This window comes from Hypanus sabinus, chromosome 13, assembly GCF_030144855.1.
Source record: "Hypanus sabinus isolate sHypSab1 chromosome 13, sHypSab1.hap1, whole genome shotgun sequence".
Lineage (NCBI taxonomy): Eukaryota > Metazoa > Chordata > Chondrichthyes > Myliobatiformes > Dasyatidae > Hypanus > Hypanus sabinus.
Window position 1 is genome coordinate 62,505,815 of NC_082718.1, and position 21,063 is coordinate 62,526,877.

A 21,063-nucleotide genomic window follows, 5' to 3' on the forward strand; every position below is an offset into this window, starting at 1 on the left:
GGCCCCCCTGAGAAGAACATTGACACCAAGCACGAACAGCAGAAGAGGACCACATCTCCAACAACCTATGTGCCACTTACCTTCTCAAGCACCTCCTATCCAATGAGGCATTCTTCAATCACCTGAGAAACCACAGAACTGGAGTAAATACAAGTAAGCTTCAACTCTGGGAGATTGCCTAAGATGGTAAAACATCAAATAAAATAAAACTGCATGCAGGAATTGACAAAAGCCTTGAAGTGGTAGTTAGTATTTCTCAAATATATCCAGTGTTCTTGTCCCATTGACCCATCTTGCCCTATATCCCTTTCCTTCAACTATCCACCAAATTAGATACTAGAGGCATAGATTCATAGAGCTATACAACACAAAAAGTAGGTCCGATGCCAATCAGGTTGCCCCACTAAGTTCATCCCATCTGCCTCTATTTGAACCATATCCATCCAAATCTTTCCTATCTCCGTACCTGCCTTTGGCAGCACATTCCAAATTTGCACAACCCTCTTTGTGACGACGTTGCTTCTTGAGTCCCTTTTGAACCTTTCCCCTCCCACTTTTGACTTACACCTTCTAATTCTGGTATTGGTATTGATTCATTATAGCTAGATGTACTGAAGTACAGTGAAAAGCCTGTCATGCTCATACAGATCAAATCATAATATAGTGCTTTGAGGTAGAACAAAGTTAAATAATCACAGAATGCAGTATGAAGTGTAACAGCTACAGAGCAATTGCAGTGCAGGTAAACAAAATGCAGGATCATAACGAGGTAGACTGTGAGGTCTAATAATAGTCTTATTAGGGTGGAGTAGAAGCTGTCTTTGAGCCTGGTGGAACGTACTTTCTACGCTGAGGAAGTTTGTAAACAGATTTTGAACTCATGCAACACCCAAGAGAAGAAAGTTTTCCTCATCTCCATCTTATTCCAGGATAGTCTCTTGTAATTTTAGATTCCACCATGAGTAGAAACAGTCATTTAGTATCCACCTTGTCAAGCCATTTCAGAACATTTTATGCTTTAATAAGTTCATCTCTCATTCTTCTAAACTCCAATGAACATAGACTCAACTTGCTCAATCATTTTTCATGGTGATTTCTCATCCAAGTAGTCAGTACAGTGAATCTTCTCTGAACTGTCTCAAATGCAAGTATATCACTTCTTTAGTAATGTAAGGGCTTCTCTGTAATGTTAACGGATGAGGTACTGGTACTGTGGCAGGCTAATGTCATGGCTTCTCTGTATTGTTAACTGATGAGGTAATAGTTTCTCTGTAGCAGCAATGTTTGGGTTATAACTAGAGATAATGGGTGACTATCCAATGGGGGAAATGCTATTCTTTCTTGTGTGTCTGAAAGCTATTGGTTTCGTGGATTTATGCCAGAAGGTGCAAGGGGAATGAAGAGAGGAGACACGATATGAGAGAGTTGGTGGGCCACCCAACCGGGTGGAGTCCAGGCAGGAGTCCGGGGGTCGGCAATGCATGGAGGAGATCGAATGGTGGATAGAAGATCTTGCAGAGTGAGCTCCAACGATTTGTGCACAGACTGTTTAATAAGATTATTGTCGCCTTTTTCTTTTATATTTTGTTTCTCTACTAACCACATAGTCAAAGTAAGAGTTACAAAGCATCATTTAACTGCATATTGTGTAGTGTTTGTCATTGCTGGGTACTGATTTGGCACAGGGGACACATCACACAGCATCCACCCAAATGAGATTTATTATGTTTGGCCAGGCAGGGGGGTTATCACCCCCTAGATTAAGCTGCTAGGCGAAGCGAGTGTTACAATTTGGGGGCTATGTCCTGGGATTGATTCCGTCGGATGCTGTGTGATCGCCCTGTTTAAATCAGTACTGGTGTGCCTCTGTGGGATTGCAGTTAGTAATGTGTGTTTATTGAGTGGGGTGGATATTTGTACCCCGGATGAAGTGTCAATTCAATTTTTGAGTATGGTTAAAGCTGGTGGCAAAGTTGAAATCATAGCGTGAATATTTGATAAAACGGCGGGCTCAGACCTTGTTTTAGTTCAGACTAGCACTGACATAACTGCAGTGGGACTGCCAGCGTCTTTCAGCGCCCCAGGGGAGGAGGGGCCATGGCCTGACAGACAGCAGCCAGAATTGAGTTCTGGGGAAGTGGCAGAGCTGAGAACTGAGAAGTCCCGGGTGTTAACAGCAGGTGTGGACCCTCCATATGATAGGACTGGTAGAGAGGGCCCCCCACTAAGGGGACGGACTACGCAGAGGGCTGCGGGTGGCTGGGGTTCCACAAGAGGGGTCGGTAGCGTGTGCTATAACTTTGGGGAAGAGGGGCACTTCTGGCGGGAATGTGAGCAGCAGGAGGTCCCTTGGAGAGCGAGCCCATGGGTATCTAAGCAGAGAGAGGTGTCGGGAAACTTAGAGGAGACCCAGTGAGGAAACAGCCTGGTGTCTCTGGGGGAACATGTTCCCAGCAATGTACCAAGGAACTCCCAAAACCAAAAGACCCTATTCCTGAAGGCTCAGTGGGACCATGCTCCAGTGTGTCATTATAGATCGACGGAATCTATGCTAAAGATATACCCAACAACGGGTCGTTGTTACTGTACTGTTTGTTTCACAACCGTTAACTGAAGCATTTACCCTTGACGCCATTCAGTGCACTGGAGATCTGGGGTCTCAGTGCTGGTGATTATCCGTACGATGGTTATTTGTCAGTGAAATTGGAGTTCTTGGAGGCCGAGGTGGGAGTGTCTGAGGCTCTTGACACATTAGTGCCGGTTTGTCCGGACCCTGTCAAGACGGGCGGCGTTTCAATTCTGATGGGGACCAACACCCCGTTTGTGAGGAGGCTCTTGGGGGCCTGCAAGGAGAAGGCGGCTGAGAGCTTTTTGTGGACATTGTCCGTGCACCCAGGGTTTCGAGCTGCTTTTGAGGAAGTGCGTGCAGCATTGGGCTGGATACTGAATTTATACAAGGGACAGTCAAAGCCAATGGTGGTACCGCCCAGGGAAGTATCAGGAGTGATGGGGACCCCCAAGTTTCCCGGAGTGCCTGAGGGCGAAGCCCACTTAGTGGATGCTCTGGAAGACCACGAGGGGGTGTCAAGATTTCCGGCAGGGGTACTGGTGAGGCCCGAAATGTAGAAGCCCTCGGTTGTACAGGCGAGCAGGATGGCAGTGATCATCAGGAACACTATAAAGTGGGAGGTCACTTCCAAGCGAGGAATGCCCCTGGCGCATTGTTCCTGGTGATGGTAATGGCTACTGCCCCCATGAGGCACACCAGGGATAAGCTATAGGAAAAGGGGAAAAACTTGACCACTGAGGACACCCCGTTTAGAGAGGGGTCACAGCGACTGGCCCCTGCAGACATGGAAGATGTACGGCAGCATTTGTTTAAGTTGAAGGAAGCTGGGATCATCGCTGAGTCCCGAAGCCCCTATGCGTCTCCAATAGTAGTGGCCCGGAAGAAGAACAGGAAGGTACGCATGGGTGTGGACTATAGGAGTCTGAACAGGCACACCGTCCCTGCCCAGTATGCAGCCCCGGAGGTCAAAGACGCACTAGCCTGTCTGAGTGCTGCGAAGTGGTTTAATGTGCTGGGTCTGAGGAGTGGATATTACCTGATCCTGAGGAGTGAGGCAGACCTGGAGAAGACGGTGGGGGATATGAACTTGCTTGAGGTGTTGGTGTATTTGGATGATCTCCTAGTATTTGGATCTACCTTGGAAGAACATGAAGCGAGGCTACTGCAGGTGCTCGGCTGCTCGGAAGCTGAAGGGTTAAAACTTTCCCTGGGCAAATGCCAGGTCTCCCAAAGGCCCCAGATTGTGAGCACTCTGCGCTCGTTCCTGGGGTTCTGTGCTTATTATCGGAAATTCGTGAAGGGCTACGTCAAAGTAAGACACCCCTTGAATCAGGTACCTCCCTTGGGGAAGAAAGGGAGGGGGATAAAAGGACTGGAGGGTGGAGAGTATTTAAACCCACTTTAAATCAAATGCACCGCCATCTTACCAGAACTCCAACCTTGAACAGCTCATGATCAAATGCCATCCATTCTATTTACTTAGGAAGTTCTCATCCATGATCCTCACCAGAGTTTATGTACCACCAGTGGCCGGCAATAATCAACCACTTGAGATACTGCAGGATGCCATCTCCAAATAAGAAACAGTCCATCCCAACACATTTCAAATCAGTTAGGACTTCAACCAGGCTTGTTTGAAGAACTTCCAGCCCAATTATCATCAGCATATAACCTGCAACACCAGAGATCCCAACACAACCTAGACCTCTGTTATACAAAGATAAAGAATGCTTATCGTTCCGTGCCAAGACTACATATCGATAAATCAGATGATTTAGCTGTCCCTCTCCAACCTGCATACCAGCAGAGGCTAAAGAGCAAAGTTCCATAGATTGAGACAACAAACAGGTGGTTATGGGAAGCAGAGGAGCAGAAATGGGATTGCTTTGAGTCAGTGAACTGCACTCATCTGTGGATTTGAATGAATATACCATGGTTGTAACGGACTTCGTAAAAACAGTTGTAGACAAGCGTGTCTCCACAAAATCATTCAATGTCTACCCCAGCCAGAAGCTCTGGATGAACCATGAGATCCACAATCTGCTGAGGGCCAGATCAGAACAATTCAAGTCTGGTGGGAACAAAGAGGTTACAAGAGGCCCAATTATGGTCTCTGGTGTTAGGGTCCAGTCTGGAGCCCGCCTTCCGGGTCTTGCTCTAGTCCGCAGACTCTGGACTCCGGGCCTTGCAGCCAGCCCTCCTGTCACCCAGAGCCATTGGATCACCTTGGCTTAAGAAGGTACACCTGTTGCCTATTAGGGGGCAGGTGTTTATAAGGGGCTCGGGGACTGAGCTTAGTTGTGGGGTCGTCCTGCTCCGTACCCGGCTCTGAATACTGTCTGTATCTCGTTCTGCCCTGCTTGGATTCCTGTTCTGCCCTGGTTGCTGGTCTGTTCGGTATATGCTCTATCAGGTTGGTCTTGTTCCCGCTTCTCTCCTGTGCACTCTGAGATCCTCCCCGCCTCATCCGAACTCTGGGATCCAGCCCCACCTGCCTTACCCCTCACATGCCATGGCATCCCCATCCTGTCCTACCCCTAGTACTTCAGTGTCTGCGTCCTGCATTTGGGTCCAATCCTGCCCCCGTTCCTGACATCTGGAAAGCCATCTCATAAGTGAAGCAGCAATTCCGGACCAAAATTAAATCAATGAAGGATGCTCAATAGTTGTGACAGGGTTCATATCTTATAATGTAAAAAGAGGCATAGGTGACAATAGGGCTTCTCTTACAGAGTTCAATGCCTTCTATGCTCTCTTTGACCATCAAAACATGAAGGAACATCACAAACTCCCACAGCTCCTGATGATCCTGTGATTTCAGTGTCTAAGGCTGGCGTGTGAGCAGCTTTCAGATGAGCAAACCCATAAAGCATCTGGCCCGCACAGGGTACCTGGCCAAGTACTAAAGACTTCCGCTGATCAGCTGGCTGAAATGTTCACTGAGATCTTTAACCTCTCGCTTCAGCAGTCTGATGTACCCACCTGCTTCAAGTGGACACCACTGCCTAAGAAGGACGTGGTAACCTGCCTCAAAGACTATCATCCAGTAGCACTTACATCCACAGTGCAGAAGTGTTTTGAGAGGTTGGTGATGAAACATATCAGCTCCTGTCTGAGAAGCAACTTAATCTGTTCTAGTTTTCCTACTGACACAACAGATCCACAGCAGATGTCATCTCATCGGCTCTTCACCCAATCCAGGAACAACTGGACAGCAAAAATGCATACATCAAGATGCTCTTCAATTACTACAGCTCAGGATTCAATACTACCATCCCTCAAAGCTAATCAATAGGCTTCAAGACTTGGGCTTCAATACCTTCTTGTGCAATTGGATCCTCAATTTCTTCACTTTCAGACCCTAGTTAGTTTGGACTGGCAACAACATCTCCTCCACCATCTCCATCACCACAAATGCACCACAAGGCTGTGTGCTTAGCCCCCTGCTGACTTGCTTTACACTGTGGCAGTGCGTTAAAGCACAGTTACAAGATTTGCTGATGGCATACATCACTGTGTAGGCTGAATCAAAGATGGTGGTGAATCAGCATCTCAGAGGGAGATTTAAAATCTAGCTGAGTGGTGCCACAAAAACAACTTCTTACTCAATGTCAACAAGACCAGGGAGCTGATTATTGACTTCAGGAGAAGGAAACCGGAGGTCCATAAGCCAGTCCTCGTTGTAAGACCAAAGGTGGAGAGGTTCAGCAACTTTAAATTCCTCGGTGTTATCGTTTCTGAGGACCTATCCTGGGACCTGTAAGTATAATTACAAAGAAAGCACGACATCGCCTCTGCTCCCTTAGGAGTTTGCAAGACACCAATGCCCTTGAATGAAAAATCCTACAAAATGTAGTGGATATGGTCCAATCCATCACAGGTAAAGGCTTCCCCATTAATGAACACATCTACATGGAATATTGTCACAGGAAAGCAGCATTAATCATCAGGGACCCCCACCACCCATGCTCATGCTCTCTTCTCACTGCTGCCATCAGAAAGAAGGTACAGAAGCCTTAGGAGTCACACCATCAGTTTTAAGAACAGTTCTTATCTCTCAGCCATCAGGCTCTTGAACCAAAGGGAATAACTTCATTCAACTTCACTTGCCCCATCACTGAAATGTTCCCACAACCAATGGACTCACTTTCAATAACTTTTCATCTCATGCTCTTGACATTTATTGCCTACTTATTTATTTATTATTACTATTTCTTTCTTTTTGTATTTGCACAATTTGTGTCTTTGTACACTGGTTGAATGTCCAAATTGGTGTGGTCTTTCATTGATTTTATTATGGTTATTATGTTATTATGGATTTATTGAGTATGCCCACAAGAAATGAATCTTAGGGTTGTATATGGTGACGTATATATACTTTGAATATAAATTTACTTAGAACTTTAAATCCCAAGAGCACTCTGTCATTTGAGCAGTGAGAACAGATGTACTGTTTAAACATGAATAAAGTTTAAATGGTTAGTCATAGAGCAATGGTTCTCAATCTTTTTCAATTCGTGGGTCATTTGCCTTGGGGGCCCCACCCCTATAGTCTCTGTTAGTTGCTAATTCTTTTGTCAACTGTACTAATTATTCTAATATACAGTCAACATGTACAGGTTATAGGTACTATTATTACATGTAAATATGTTACAGGCATATATAAAAAATTAAACTATTTCAAAGCTCTCAATAGGACACTTTATTTATAATATACAGCATATAATATTCTTCCAACCAGCAATGAAACTGCACTTAATATTGTTACCTTGGGTATTTATAGTGAGATCGTTGTGACTGATGCAAACTAGTGAGTTTTTGAGTATCTGATTAAAGGTACCTGTAACTGAAAATCACCTCTTTTCACAACATCAAGACAGTTATAAGTTTTTGACAGCAGGTGACGAGCTTGACTAAAACCACATTCATAGTTAAGAGGTGTGAAATCCAATTTAAAAACAGCTTTGTTTTCACCCAGGGCTGTGGAAATTTATTTTGAATATCTCTATTCAGAAACTCCTGTGGCCCTGAGTTTCTTGTTTTTTTAAACTTATGAACCTATGAGATCCGGCATGGACTGGGGTGGGGGTGGCTTATAGCCCACATTGATAAGCACTGTTATAGCGCATGACAGCACTGAAACAGGCCCTTTGGCCCATCTTGGGCGCCATGGTAGTGTAGTGGTTAGTGGTGTCAGAGGTCGGAGTTCAATTCTGATGTAATTTGTAGGGAGTCTGTCCGTTCTCCCGTTGGAATGTGTGTTTTCCCTGGATGCTTTGATTTCTTCGCACAGCTCAAAGACATACTGGGTAGGTTAATTGGTCATTGTAAATTGTCCTGTGATTAGGTTAGGGTTAAATCAGGTTGCGGAATGGTGCATCTGGAACAGCCTGCTCTGCGCTGTATCTCTATATGTAAAAGAAAAAGTCTAGTCCATGCCAAACTGTTATTCTGTCTAGTCCCATCAACCCACACCTGGATCACAGATCTCCATATCCCTCCTATCCAGGTATCTGTACTTAGCCAAATTTCTCTTAAAAGTTGACTTCAAACCTGCATCCACCACTTCCGCTGGCAGCTCTTTCCACACTCTCACCACCCTCTGAGTGAAGGAAGTTTCCCCTCAGATTCCCCTTAAATATTTCAACTTTCACTCTTAACTCACAGCCTCTAGTTCCAGTCTCACCCACCCACAGAGGAAAAGGTCTGCATGCCTGAACCCAATCTCTACCCTTCATAACTCTATATACCTTTATCAAATTTTCTCCCATTCTCCCTACACTCCAGGGAATAAAGTTTACAACAATCTTTCCCTATAACTCGGGTCCTTAAGTCTTGGCAATATTCTTTTAAACTTATTTACATCTTTGCTGTAGGTAGGTCACCAGAACTGCATACAATACTCCAAGCTAGGCCTCACCAATGTCTTAAACAACTTCAACGTAAGCTAGAACTAGACTAGAAAGGTCAATGCCTTTGTCTATAGGTTAACTTAATTAATGGACTTTCTAGGCAACTGATCAGGATAAAATTAGCTCACTAACTCACATCCAGACACCTGTATTAAAGAAACGATGCAAGCAGTGGGTGGACCCAAAGCACCACTACTGCAGGTGGGAAAGTTAAATATACCTCTACTGTGAATGTTAAAGCAAGCAAGTTCAGTAGTCAGGGCAGGCAGAGACTTGAAAAGGGAGAAGGAAGGTATGACTTCCTTAACTGCATCTACTTGAATGCCAGGAGCCTGAAAGGTAAGGCAGAATATCTTAGGGCATAGCACAAGGAAATAGCATATTATAATCATAACAGAGGTCTGGTTGAATAAGTTGCAGGTCAGGCATATATTTCATGTGGTGTGGAGAAGGACAGAGAGAGTAACTCAGGCTATGGTGCTGGAATGAGGGGCCAGTGGTGGGTTAGCTTACCAAAAGCTTTAAAACTAACAATAACACATTTAAATTAAGGAAGATATGCACTCTTTACAACTTGGGCATCAACCTGGAAGGGGTGAGAGTTCAAGCCCTTTGTGAGGATCTGCAACTGTGAGCCAATGGCAAGCCAATTGTGGATGGTCTCTCCAGGAAATAAGTGCTCTAACTTGAGGAGGAACAGAGATCAAGATGTTCTGGTATCCAACTTTGTGTGCTTTGGACCTCTACAAAGTTCCTGGTGAAGTCCAAAAGTGGTCTGGTTTTCTTGTGAAATTGCTGGTGCTTGTTGAGTTTCATTTAGTCTGTGACCAGTGGTGTTATTAATTCAGGCATAGAACCTCTCATTATCCTTGATCTGCTTCAAAATATTTATTTAGGATATAGCAAGAGGCCATTCTAGTAAGTTTTTGCCAGCACTCACATATTGTTGAAGGAACTCAGAAGGTTAGAAACCATCTGTGGAGGGAAAAGGGCAGTCAAAGGTGATTTTAACTTTCATTTCTAGAGGACAAGCAAGGATGGAATATTGAGCACTGGTGAAGCCTCACCTTGAATATTGTGAGCAGGTTCAGGCCCCTTATCTAGGAAAGAATGTGCTAAACTGGAGAAGGTTCAAATGAGGTTCACGAAAATGATTCCAGGATTAAATGGCTTGTCATATGAAGAGCATCTGATGGCTCTGGGCCTGTATTCATTAGAATTCAGAAGAATGAGGGGTGGAACCTCATTGAAATCTATTGAATGGTGATTGGCTTTGGATTTTCCTATGGTGGGGGAGTCTAAGGTCAGAGGACACAGCCTCAGGATAGTCGGGCATCCTTTTAGAATGGAGATGAGATGGAATTTCTTTAGCCAGAGAGTGGTGAATCTGTGGAATTATTAACAAGGCAGCTGTTGTGGTCAAGACTTTACATATACTCAAGGCAGAAGTTAAGAGATTCTTGGTTGGTCAGGGTATGAAGCGATACGGGAAAAGGCAGGAGATTGGGGCTGATAAGAAAATTGGATCAGCCATGGTGAAGCAGACTCAATGTGCTAAATGGTCTAATTCTGCTCCTATATCCTGTGGTCTTACTTTTCTGAATGAAGAAGGGTTTGTAACTTGCTGTTGTACTATTCTCTTAGTAATTAACCAGTTGTGTGGGAAGTGATTACACATGGACTATGTAAGTGTCAAAATTCAGTAACAAATGAAAAAATATATTTGTCTACAATGCAGATGTAATTAACAATTTGTTACAATTTTTCAACAGAATGTATAAAAAAAACTTTCTGTATATTGAAAAGTTGGACTTTAAAGCTAAAGATATTATAAAATGCCACTCAATACAGTTTGTAAAAAGTTGCCTTTTTATGTAGGTTCCCCTTTTAGGAGAGAATGCCAAGAAATAAATTGGATAAGCTTTGCAAAACAAGCTATCCAGTTGACCCTTGAGTCTTAGCAATAGACTGACCTTTGAAGAAAGAACAGATAATATTAAATTACGTCAAATTTTAGAACTTGCCATGTGGATTGTTTTATCTTGATTTGTGATGGGCTGCAATAGATTTTGTTCTGCTCACTAAATTGCTCAAAGGATATTTAGACAGTAGAAAAGATTTTCAAGAGAAGTTGAGTAGATGAGTTCCAATGATGAGTAGATTGGTCAGGCTGGGCTCTTCATTTGGGAAAAGAAGCAGCTGGGGGCAATTAAGCCCATTTTTGGTGAAGAGCAGATTGGTGAGATTGTTAGCTCAGAGAATTCAAGGAGAAAATTCACATATGGCACAGTAATGTAGCGGTTAGTCAGTGTAATGCTTTACAGTACCAGCTGAGAGATTGGGGTTCAATTCCTGCCACTGTCTGTAAAGAGTTCGTATGTTCTTCGCTTGACATCTAAACAGAGAGAATGGAGAGTGTATGTTGAGAAACACCAGGAACAATTAGGTTATTTGTTGTGACAGTTACAGTCCCCGGTGCCTCTGAAAACTAATGAAACCTACACTTGACTTTACAATTGAAAAGGTACATTACAGTCAGGTGACGAGACTGGATTTTGTCAGGCTGGGCTAACTTTACCTGTTACTACACACCATATCCTTTGTAACTTGGAGTATCAGTCATTACTCTGAATTTCTGTCTTTGGCAGCCTTAACTTTTCCAGAGAGCAAACTGATATGGTTAAGAGCTGATAATCCATTCAGGATACAAGATTCAAAGTACATTTATTATCAAAGTATGTATGCAGTATATAACACTTCCCGCTTCCCCAAGAAACAAAAGAAGAACGAACTGTGGAACCCACTCAAAGAAAAAAACATTAACTCCCCCACGTGCAAAAAAAACCAGATCAAAAAATGTCAACAAAGTGTTGAGCAAAAACACAGGATATTAAATGCAAAATCAGAAGGCATACAGTACATCAGTTTAGCTCATTATCTGCAGGCCACCCCAATTCATAATTGCCCAGACTAGCAACAAAAAAAGGAGCAACCAGAACACATCATAAATGCGAATCGAGTCCCCAATACATCAACCACATCAATTCAATGTTACTCCAGCACCATTCTGACAGTGTCGGGGGGAGAGAGAGAGAGAGACTGCCACATGCAGACTCCTTCTCCAGCAGCAATGAGCAAGACAATGAGCTGGTAGACAATACTGGACACTCGCTCACCTCGATTATTTCAATCTTCTTTTAATTGGCGAGATCAGCAAGAGATGGAGTCTATCATGGGCAGGATTTAGTTTAAGTAAATCTATAAAAGGATCCTCTTTGTTCCCATTACCACAGTTTTGCACTTAATTCATTGATACCATATTTTATCATTTAGTTAATGAAATCTAGAAGCTGTCAAGTATTTTCAATCATTGGTGTGATTGAAGCCCAGAATTGGGCTTCCCTGACTGTAATCCAATGTGTCATTACACTGACACTGGAAAAGTTTGTTTGCTCTGCTTTTCTACAGATTACATTTTTCCGCCACTGTAACTGCCAGGAATCCAGTAAAAAGAAGCTGCCTGTCCTAGGCAGGTGGGCAGCTAATTAACAAAGGACTGTTGTAACCCATGATATCACCATGCTTCCAGTTTATCTCTTGGGGTTGGAGAGACCAATTACCACTGAATACATCACAACAATATAGGTGGTAAGAACAGGGCCAGGAGGGGACCAGCTCTCTCTCTGAACCAAGGCAGAGAGCAATTCTTTGTTCTCTACTTCAGCTCCAGTATTCACTCCCATTTTCACTATGAATGGTTCTGGTCACCTGCCTGTTTATTCTCCTTGGTGTGAGATTGCAGAACTCTGATATACAGAGGGTTCCAGGTGGGCTGAGTGCTTGCCTCCTGCTCCGAATATCCATTTGTCAGTAAACCCCACTTCTCCAGAGGTGGGGTGGGGGCTGCTCCCTTCACATCCCATCACTCCCACCAGACTCAGGCAGGGAACTGCAATTGAAGCTCAGAGTTAAACAGAAGGCAGTGCTCTTTCCTGGGGATTTCTGCCCATCCCATGGGGTGCTACAGTTAGCACGATGCTATTACAGGTGGGGACATCGGAGTTTGGAGTTCAATTCTAGAGTCCTCTGCACTTTCCTTCCCTTCTGCACATGGGTTTCCTCTGAGTACTCCAGCTTCCAATCACAGTCGAAAGACATACCGGTTTGAAGTTAATTGGTTATTGTAAATTGTCCCGTGATTAGGCTTGGGTTAATCAGGGGGTTGCTGGGTGGTGTGACTCAAAGGGTCAGAAGGGCTATTCCGCACTGTACCTCTAAATAAATTATAAAATGTATACTGAGTTAAGTCAGACTTTCAACTTACACAGTGGAAAGCTTTTAACACATTTTTCTTGCCTGTAGACCCAATAATCTCAGAAGCATCTATTAAACTGAGCCCAAAACTGTTCATAATACTCAAGGTGAGGCCTCACCAGCGCCTTATAAAGCCTCAGCATCACATCCCTGCTCTTTATTCTAGACCTCTTGAAATGAATGCTAACATTGCATTTGCCTTCCTCACCACTGACTCAACCTGCAAGTTAACCTTTAGGGTGTTCTGCATAAGGACTGTCAAATCCCTTTTGCATCTCATTTTTGGATTTTCTTCCCATTTAAAAAATAGTCCACACATGTATTTCTACTACCAAAGTGCATGACCATGCATTTTCCAACATTATGTTTCATTTGTCATTTCTTTGCACAATCTCCTAATCTGTCTAAGTCCTTCTGGATCCTACCTATTTCCTCAACACTACTTGCCCCTCCACCAATCTGCAAACTTGGCAACAAAGCCAGCTAACTATTACTTGGATTGCACTACCTGTATGTATAATCTATATTTTCATTTATATTTATCATTATTATTGTTATGAGCAGAGAGACAACATCTGCCGGAAGTAAATTCCTTGTATGTGCACAGGTACTTGGCGATTAAAATCTGATTCTGATTCTGATCTATTTCATCATTTCGGCTGCAAGGGCCGAATGGCCTACACCTGCACCTATTGTCTATTGTCATTTAAATCCTGCATAAAAATAAGTGGTCCCAACACTGACCCCTGCGGAACACCACTAGTCACTGGCAGCCAACTAGATGAGGATCCTTTTATTCCCACTCGCTGCCTTCCAATCAGCCAATGCTCTAACCATGTTAGTAACTTTCCTGTAATACCACGGGCTCTTGGTAAGCAGCCTCATGTGTGGCACCTTATCAGAGGCCTTCTGATGACATCCACTGCATCTCCTTTATCTATCCTACTCATCAAAGAATTACAAGTTCATCAGGCAGGCTTTTCCCTTAAGGAAACCATGCTGACTTTGTCCTATCTTATCCTGTGTCACCAAGTACTCCATCACCTCATCCTCAACAATTGACTCTAACATCCTCCCAACCACGGAGGTCAGGCTAACTGGTCAATAATTTCCTTTCTGCTGTCTTCCTCCTTTCTTAAAGAGTGCAGTGACATTTGCAATTTCCCAGTTCTCTGGAACCATGCCAGAGTCCAAAGATTTTTGAAATGATTTTCTAATGCCACCACAATCTCCAATGCTTCAGAACCATAGGGTGCAGCTCCACTGGTCCGGGTGACCTCTGTACTTTTAGGTCCATCAGCTTTTTGAGCACCTTCTCCCTTGTAACAGTAACTGCACCCACTTTTCTTCCTTCACACACTACAAAATCAGGCACACTGCTAGTGTCTTCCACAGTGAAGACTGATTGATGCAAAATACTCATTTAGTTCATCTGCCATCTCCTTGTCCCATTATTATTTCTCGTGCTTCACTTTCTTGCAGTCCTATGTCCACTCTCATCTTTTATTTTTTTACATACTTGAAAAAGGTTTTACTACCCACTTTGATATTATTTGCTAGCTTGCTTTCATATTTCATCTCTTCCATTCTAATGATTCTTTTAGTTGCTCTCTGTAGATTTTTAAAAAAACTTCCCACTCCTCTATCTTCCCACTATTTTTTGCTTTGTTGTATGCCCTCCCTTTTGTTTTTACATTAGCTTTGACTTCACTTGTCAGCCACAGTTTTACTATTTTGCCATTTGAGTATTTCTTCATTTTGGGAATACACATTTTTCCCAGAAATGCATGCTATATTGCTGCTCTGCTGACATCCCTGCCAGCAACTCCTTCCAGTTTACTTCGGCCAAATCTTCTCTCATACCACTGTAATTTACCTTACTCCACTGAAATATTGCTACGTCAGACTTTACTTTCTCCTTCAACTCAAATTTCAAGTTGAACTCAATCAACTGTGATCACTGGTTCCTTAGGGTTCTTTTACCTTAAGTTCCCTATCACGTCCAGTTCATTACATAACACCCAGTCCAATATAGCTGATCCCCTAGTAGGCTCAACAACGAACTGCTCTAAAAAGCCATCTCTTAGGCATTCAATAAATACATTCTCATGAGATCCATTACCAACCTGATTTTCCCAATTGACCTGCATATTAAAATTTATCATAACATTGCCCTTTTGACACCCCTTTTCTATTTCCTGCTGTAATCTGTGGTCCACCTCCCAGCCACTGTTGGGAGGCCCATATATAAGGGTCCTTTTACCATTGCAGCTTCTTAACTCGACTCACAAGGATTCATCATCTTCTGACCCTATGTCACATCTACAAACGTTTGTATTTACTGATTTGATCCCATTCTTTACCAGTAGACCAACGGCTCCCCCTCTGCCTACCTTCCTATTCCTCTTATACAATGTGTAACCTTGGACATTCAGCTCCCAACTACATCCTTCAGCCATGATTCAGTGATAGCCACAACATCATACCTGGCAATCTGTAATAGTGCAACAAGATCACCCACCTTATTTCTTACACTCCACACATTGAGATACAACACCTTAAGTACCGTATTTGCTACCCTTTTTGATTTTGCATCCCTAATGTACTGCTATTCACCCTGTTGGCTGCAACTATGTTCCATCATCTGCCTGCCCTTCCTGGCAGTCAGACTGCACGCTATCTTTACTTTTTTACCATCTGTCCTATCCTGCGTCCCATCACTCCAGTTCCCATCCACCTGAGAAATTAGTTTAAACTCTCTCAAACAGCTCCAACAAACGCCCATGGGAATATTGGTCCTCCTCAGGTTCAGGTGCAACCCATCACTTTTGAGCAGGTCATACTTCCCCTGATCCCAATCATCAAGAACCTGAAGCCCTACTTCATGCACCAGCTTCTCCGCCAATTATCTGCCAAATCATCCTGTTTCTACCCTCATTAGCGCGTGGCACAGGCAGTAATCCACAAATTACTAAGAAAGAAATCAGGAGACCCAGAAGTGGCTATGAGAAGGCCTCGGCAGACAGGATTAAGGAAAACCCCAAGGCATTCTACAAGTATGTGAAGAGCAAGAGGATAAGACGTGAGAGAATATGACCAATCAAGTGTGACAGTAGGAAAGTCTGTATGGAACTGGAGGAGATAGCAGAGGTAAATAATGAGTACTTTGCTTCAGTAATCACTACAAAAAGGGCGATTGTAAGGATGACTTACAGCGGACTGAAAAGCTTGAGCATGTAGATATTAAGAAAGGTGATGTGCTGGAGCTTTTGGAAAGCATCGAGTTGGTTAAGTCACCAGGACCAGATGAGTGTACCCCAGGTTACTGTGGGAGGTGAGGGAGGAGATCACTGAGTCTCTGGCGATGATCTTTGCATCAATGGGTACGGGAAAGGTTCTGGAGGAATGGAGGGTTGCAGATGTTGTCCCATTGTTCAAAAAAGGGAGTAGAGATAGCCCAGGAAATAATAGACCAGTGAGTCTTACTTCAGTAGTTGGTAAGTTAATAAAGAAGATCCTGAGAGGCAGGATTTATGAACATTTGGAGAGGCACAATGTGATTAGGGATAGTCAACATAGCTTTCTGAAAGGTCGGTTGTGTCTTACAAGCCTGATAGAGCAGTAGATGTAGTGTATATGGATTTCAGCAAGGCATTTGATGAGGTACCTCCATACAAAGCTTACTGAGAAAGTAAGGAGGCATGGGATCCAAGGAGACATTGCTTTGTGGATCCAGAACTAACTTGCTCAGAGTAGGCAGAGAGTGGTTGTAGACAGGTCATATTCTGCATGGAGGTCAGTCACCTGTGGTGTGCCTTGGGGATCTGTTCTGGGACCCCTTTTCTTTGTGATCCTTATAAATGACCTGGATGAGGAAGTGGAGGGATGGGTTAGTAAATTTGCTTATGACACAAAGATTGGGGGTGTTGTGGGTAGTGTGGAGGGCTGTCAGAGGTTACAGCAGGACATTGATAGGATGCAAAACTGGGCTAAATGGCAGTTGGAGTTCAACCCAGATAAATGTGAGGTGGTTCATTTTGGTAGGTCAAATATGATGGCAGAATATAGTATTAATGGTAAGACTCTTGGAGTGTGGAGGATCAGAGGGATCTTGTGGTCCAATTCCATAGGACACTCAAGGCTGCTGCGCTGGTTGACTCTGTGGTTAAGAAGGCATACAGTGCACTGGCCTTCATCAGTCATGGGATTGAGTTTAAGAGCCAAGAGGTAATGTTGCAGCTATATAGGACCCTGTTTAGGCCCCACTTGGAGTACTGTGCTCAGTTCTGGTCACCTCACTATAGGAAGGATGTGGAAACCATAGAAAGGGTGCAGAGAAAATTTACAAGGATGTTAACTGGATTGAGGAGCATGCCTATGAGAATGGGTTGAATAAACTCGGCCTGTTTTCCTTGGAGCGATGGAGGATACATGACCTGATAGAGGTGTATAGGATGATGAAAGACATTGATTGTGTGAATATTCAGAGGCTTTTTACCAGGGCTGGAATGGCTAGCACGAGAGGGCACAGTTTTAAGGTGCTTGGAAGTTGGTACTGAGGAGATGTCAGGGGTAAGTTTTTTTACGCAGAGTAGTGAGTGCGTGGATTAGGCTGCCGGCAACAGTGGTGGGGGTGGATATGATGGGTTTTTTCAGAGACTCCTAGACAGGTACATGGAGCTCAGAAAAATAGAGGGCGATGGGTAACCCTAGGTAATTACTAAGGAACATGTTCAGCACAGCTTTGTGGGCCAAAGGGTCTGTATTATGCTGTAGGTTTTCTACGTTTCCCCGGAGGTCCTGCTTCTCAGCAGGATGTTAAACATTGTGTCAATCTTTCTTCTTAAGTGGGTATAAAGGTTTCCAGGTCACTATTTTGATGAAGGCTAGGGGAGTATTCCTGATGTGTATCTCCTGGATAATGCTGATTGAAATAGATCTGCTCACTTAACTTAGCATTGTTTGTGGAAGTTTGCTGTGTGCAAGTTTTGGTGGCTCCCCCATTACAACAACGATTTCACTCAATGCCTGGTGTCTCTGAGGCTGTGAAAGGTACTGTGTAAATGCAACTCAAAGATGAGGTGTGCATTTGCAAAGGGCAAATATAGCAGGGGAATGTGTACCTGTAGGGTAGTGAGAAGTGTAGAGGAACCGAGAGATCTTCAAAGGTAGCAGGATAAGAAATGAGTGTATGTAGGATTGGGCTGGAATCTGGAGAGTTTGTGACATCAGAGGACGTAGCATCATCAGGGCAACATATGGGTAGAACCAGGTGGTAGTTAGCAGTAAACACAAGGGATTCTGCAGATGCTGGATGTCCAATGGAAGACACACAAAATGCTGCTGGAAATCAGAAGGTCAAACAGCATCTATCGAGAGGAATAAACATTCAATGTTTCGGGCCCAGAACCTTCACTGAGACATCATTGTCCTCATGAAGATTCTTGGCCCAAAACATGGACTGTTTATTCCTCTCTATAGATGCTGACTGGCCTGTGATAGTTAGCAGTGATGGAGGAAGGAAAGAGGAGAACAGTGTAGCCAGAGTCCAGAAAACATACCAGAGTGTGGGTCACTAACACAAAGCAACTTGCCACATTTTCAACAGATAAAGTGACTGTGTGGAAAATAAATATTGTTCTTGATAACAGGTGTGGTTGTTATTTCTTTCCAAAGTGATGGCCTGGAGCTTAGCAGTCCACCTTTTAAGAGCCACAAAGGAGCATTGAGGATTTTGCAGGGAATGAAAATAATTTCCATATACTTGGTCAAGGCACCATGCCTAATCAGGTCCTGATAAAGGCTCTCTGCCCAAAACTTCAAATGTTTATTCCTTTCCATTAATGCTACTTGACCTGCTGAGCTCCAACAGATGTTCAAAGGGTCATTGTGAATGCCAGGTTTCTGGGACAATTCATTCTGTAATCACCAATAAAATCTCTAAGCCTATACCCCAGGAACTACAAGGAGCAGATCCAGCCATTGCAGTCTTCCTATGGAGAGGCAGTGAACTAACAAAACAATGGACAGGTCTTGTGTTAGTCAAAAGCTCCTCAAAGCACCTCTCGTCTCCAGTGAGTTCACCTCAGCTCCACTGCTCTATTTTATCTTATTCAAGGAGTGTGTCAGAGGAACAGTATACTAGGTACAGTATGTGAACATTTACAGCAGCTGCCAAGTAGTAGATGCATGCAAAGATGAGGTTTCATTTTCATACCCTTGGATGAATATTACCCTGGAAGGCAAGTACAGATGGGCCACAGTTTAATATTCACATCTGTTCAAGTATGTAGCAAATAATTTTTTTATTATAGTGAATTGTGTTGCACGTGGGACGGAAATGGCAAACGTGTGGCTTTACTTGGACTTTGTTTCAAAGTCAAAGTAAAATTTATTATTCAGAGTACTTACAACCCTGAGTTTTTTTTTCTATGGGCATACTTAGCAAACTATAGAACAGTAACAGGGGACTGTAAACAAACTGTGTAAATGCAGATATAAATAAATAATAATAAGTAACGAGCATAAAATAACAGATAAGAATCCTTAAGTTAGTGTAATTATCCCCTTTTGTTCAAGAGCCTGTGGTTGAGAAGCTGTAACTGTTTCTGAACCTGGTGGTGTGAGTCCTGAGACACCTGTACCTTCTAGCAGCAAGAAAAGAGCATGGCTGGGTGGTGAGCATCTTTGATGATGGATGCTGCTTTCCTACAACGTTTCATGTAGATGTGCTCAATGGTTGGAAGGGTTTTTCCCGTGATGTACTGGCCGAATCCACTACCTTTAGCAGGATTCTCCGCTCAAAGGCATTGGTGTTTACATACCAGGCCTTAATGCACCTAATCAGCACACTTTCCACCACAAACCTATAGAATTTTGCCAAGGTTTTCGAAGACATGCTGAATCTTTGCAGACACCTGAGGAAGTAGAGATGCTGTTGTGCTTGGTTCATAATTATATGGTGGGTCCAGAACAGGTCTTCTGAAAGAGTGACACTCAGTAATTTAAAGTTATTGACCCTCTCCACCTTTGATTCTCCGATAATTACTTGTCCATGGACCTCTGGTTCCCCTCTGCTGAAGTCTACAATCAGTTCCTTGGTTTCGTTGACATCGAGTAACTGGTTATTGTTATGACACCACCTGTATTTCAGTCCCTGTCCTGTATGCTGATTCATCACCACCCTTGATACAGCCCACAAGAGTGGGGTCATCAGTAAACTTGTATATGGTGGTGGAGCTGTACTCAGCCACACATTCATAGGTGTAAAGTGAGCAGAGCAGGGGGCTAAAGTACACATCCCTGCAGTGCTCCTGTGTTGATGGAGATTGTGGAGGAGGTACTTTTGCCAATCCAAACTGACCTGGGTCTACAAGTGAGGAAATACAAGATCCAATTGCACAAGAGGGTATTGAGGCCTAGGTCTTGGGAGCTTACTGATTAGTTTTGAAGGGATGATGGTGTTAAATGCTGAGCTGTAATCGATAAACGGCTTCCTGATGTTTGCATCTTTGCTGTCCAGATGTTCCAGAGTTGCATGAAGAGCCAACGAGATGACATCTGCTTTAGACCTGTTGCTTCAGTGAGTGAGTTGGAGCAGATCCAAATCACCATTCAGATGGGAGCTGATATGCTTCAACAGCAGCCTCTCAAAACACTTCATCACTGTGGAGATAAGTGCCACTGGGCAATAGTCATTTAGACAGGTTACCATGCTCTTCTTGGGCACGACTGAAACCTGCTTGAAGCAGAAGGGTACCACACACTACTGGAGCAAAAGTTTAATGATATCCATGAACATACCAGCCAGTTGGTCTGCACAGGTCATCAGTACTCGGCCAGATACTCCATCCAGACTGGATGCTTTCCCTGGATCCACTCTCTTGAAGGCAGCCCACACGTTGTCTTCAGATACTGAGACCAAAGGATTATCAGGAGACGTGGGAGTGTGTGATGGTTCCTTCCTGTTCTGGTGGCCAAAGGGAGTATAGAAGACATTGAGCTCATCTGGAAGCGAAGCTTTGCTGTCCCCTATGTTGCAAGATTTAACTTTGTAAGAGGTTAAGGCATTCAAACCCTGCCACAGCTGTCGAGCATCCCCCATTGATTCCAGTCTCGTCTGGAATCTCCATTTCCCCTGTGAGATAGCTTTCCGGAGATCATACCTGCACCTCTTGTAGCAGTCTTGATCTCCAGATTCTGATCAGGCTCTCAGCAGATTCAGAATTTTATTGTTTAGCCAAGACTTTCATTTGGGGGTCATCCTCT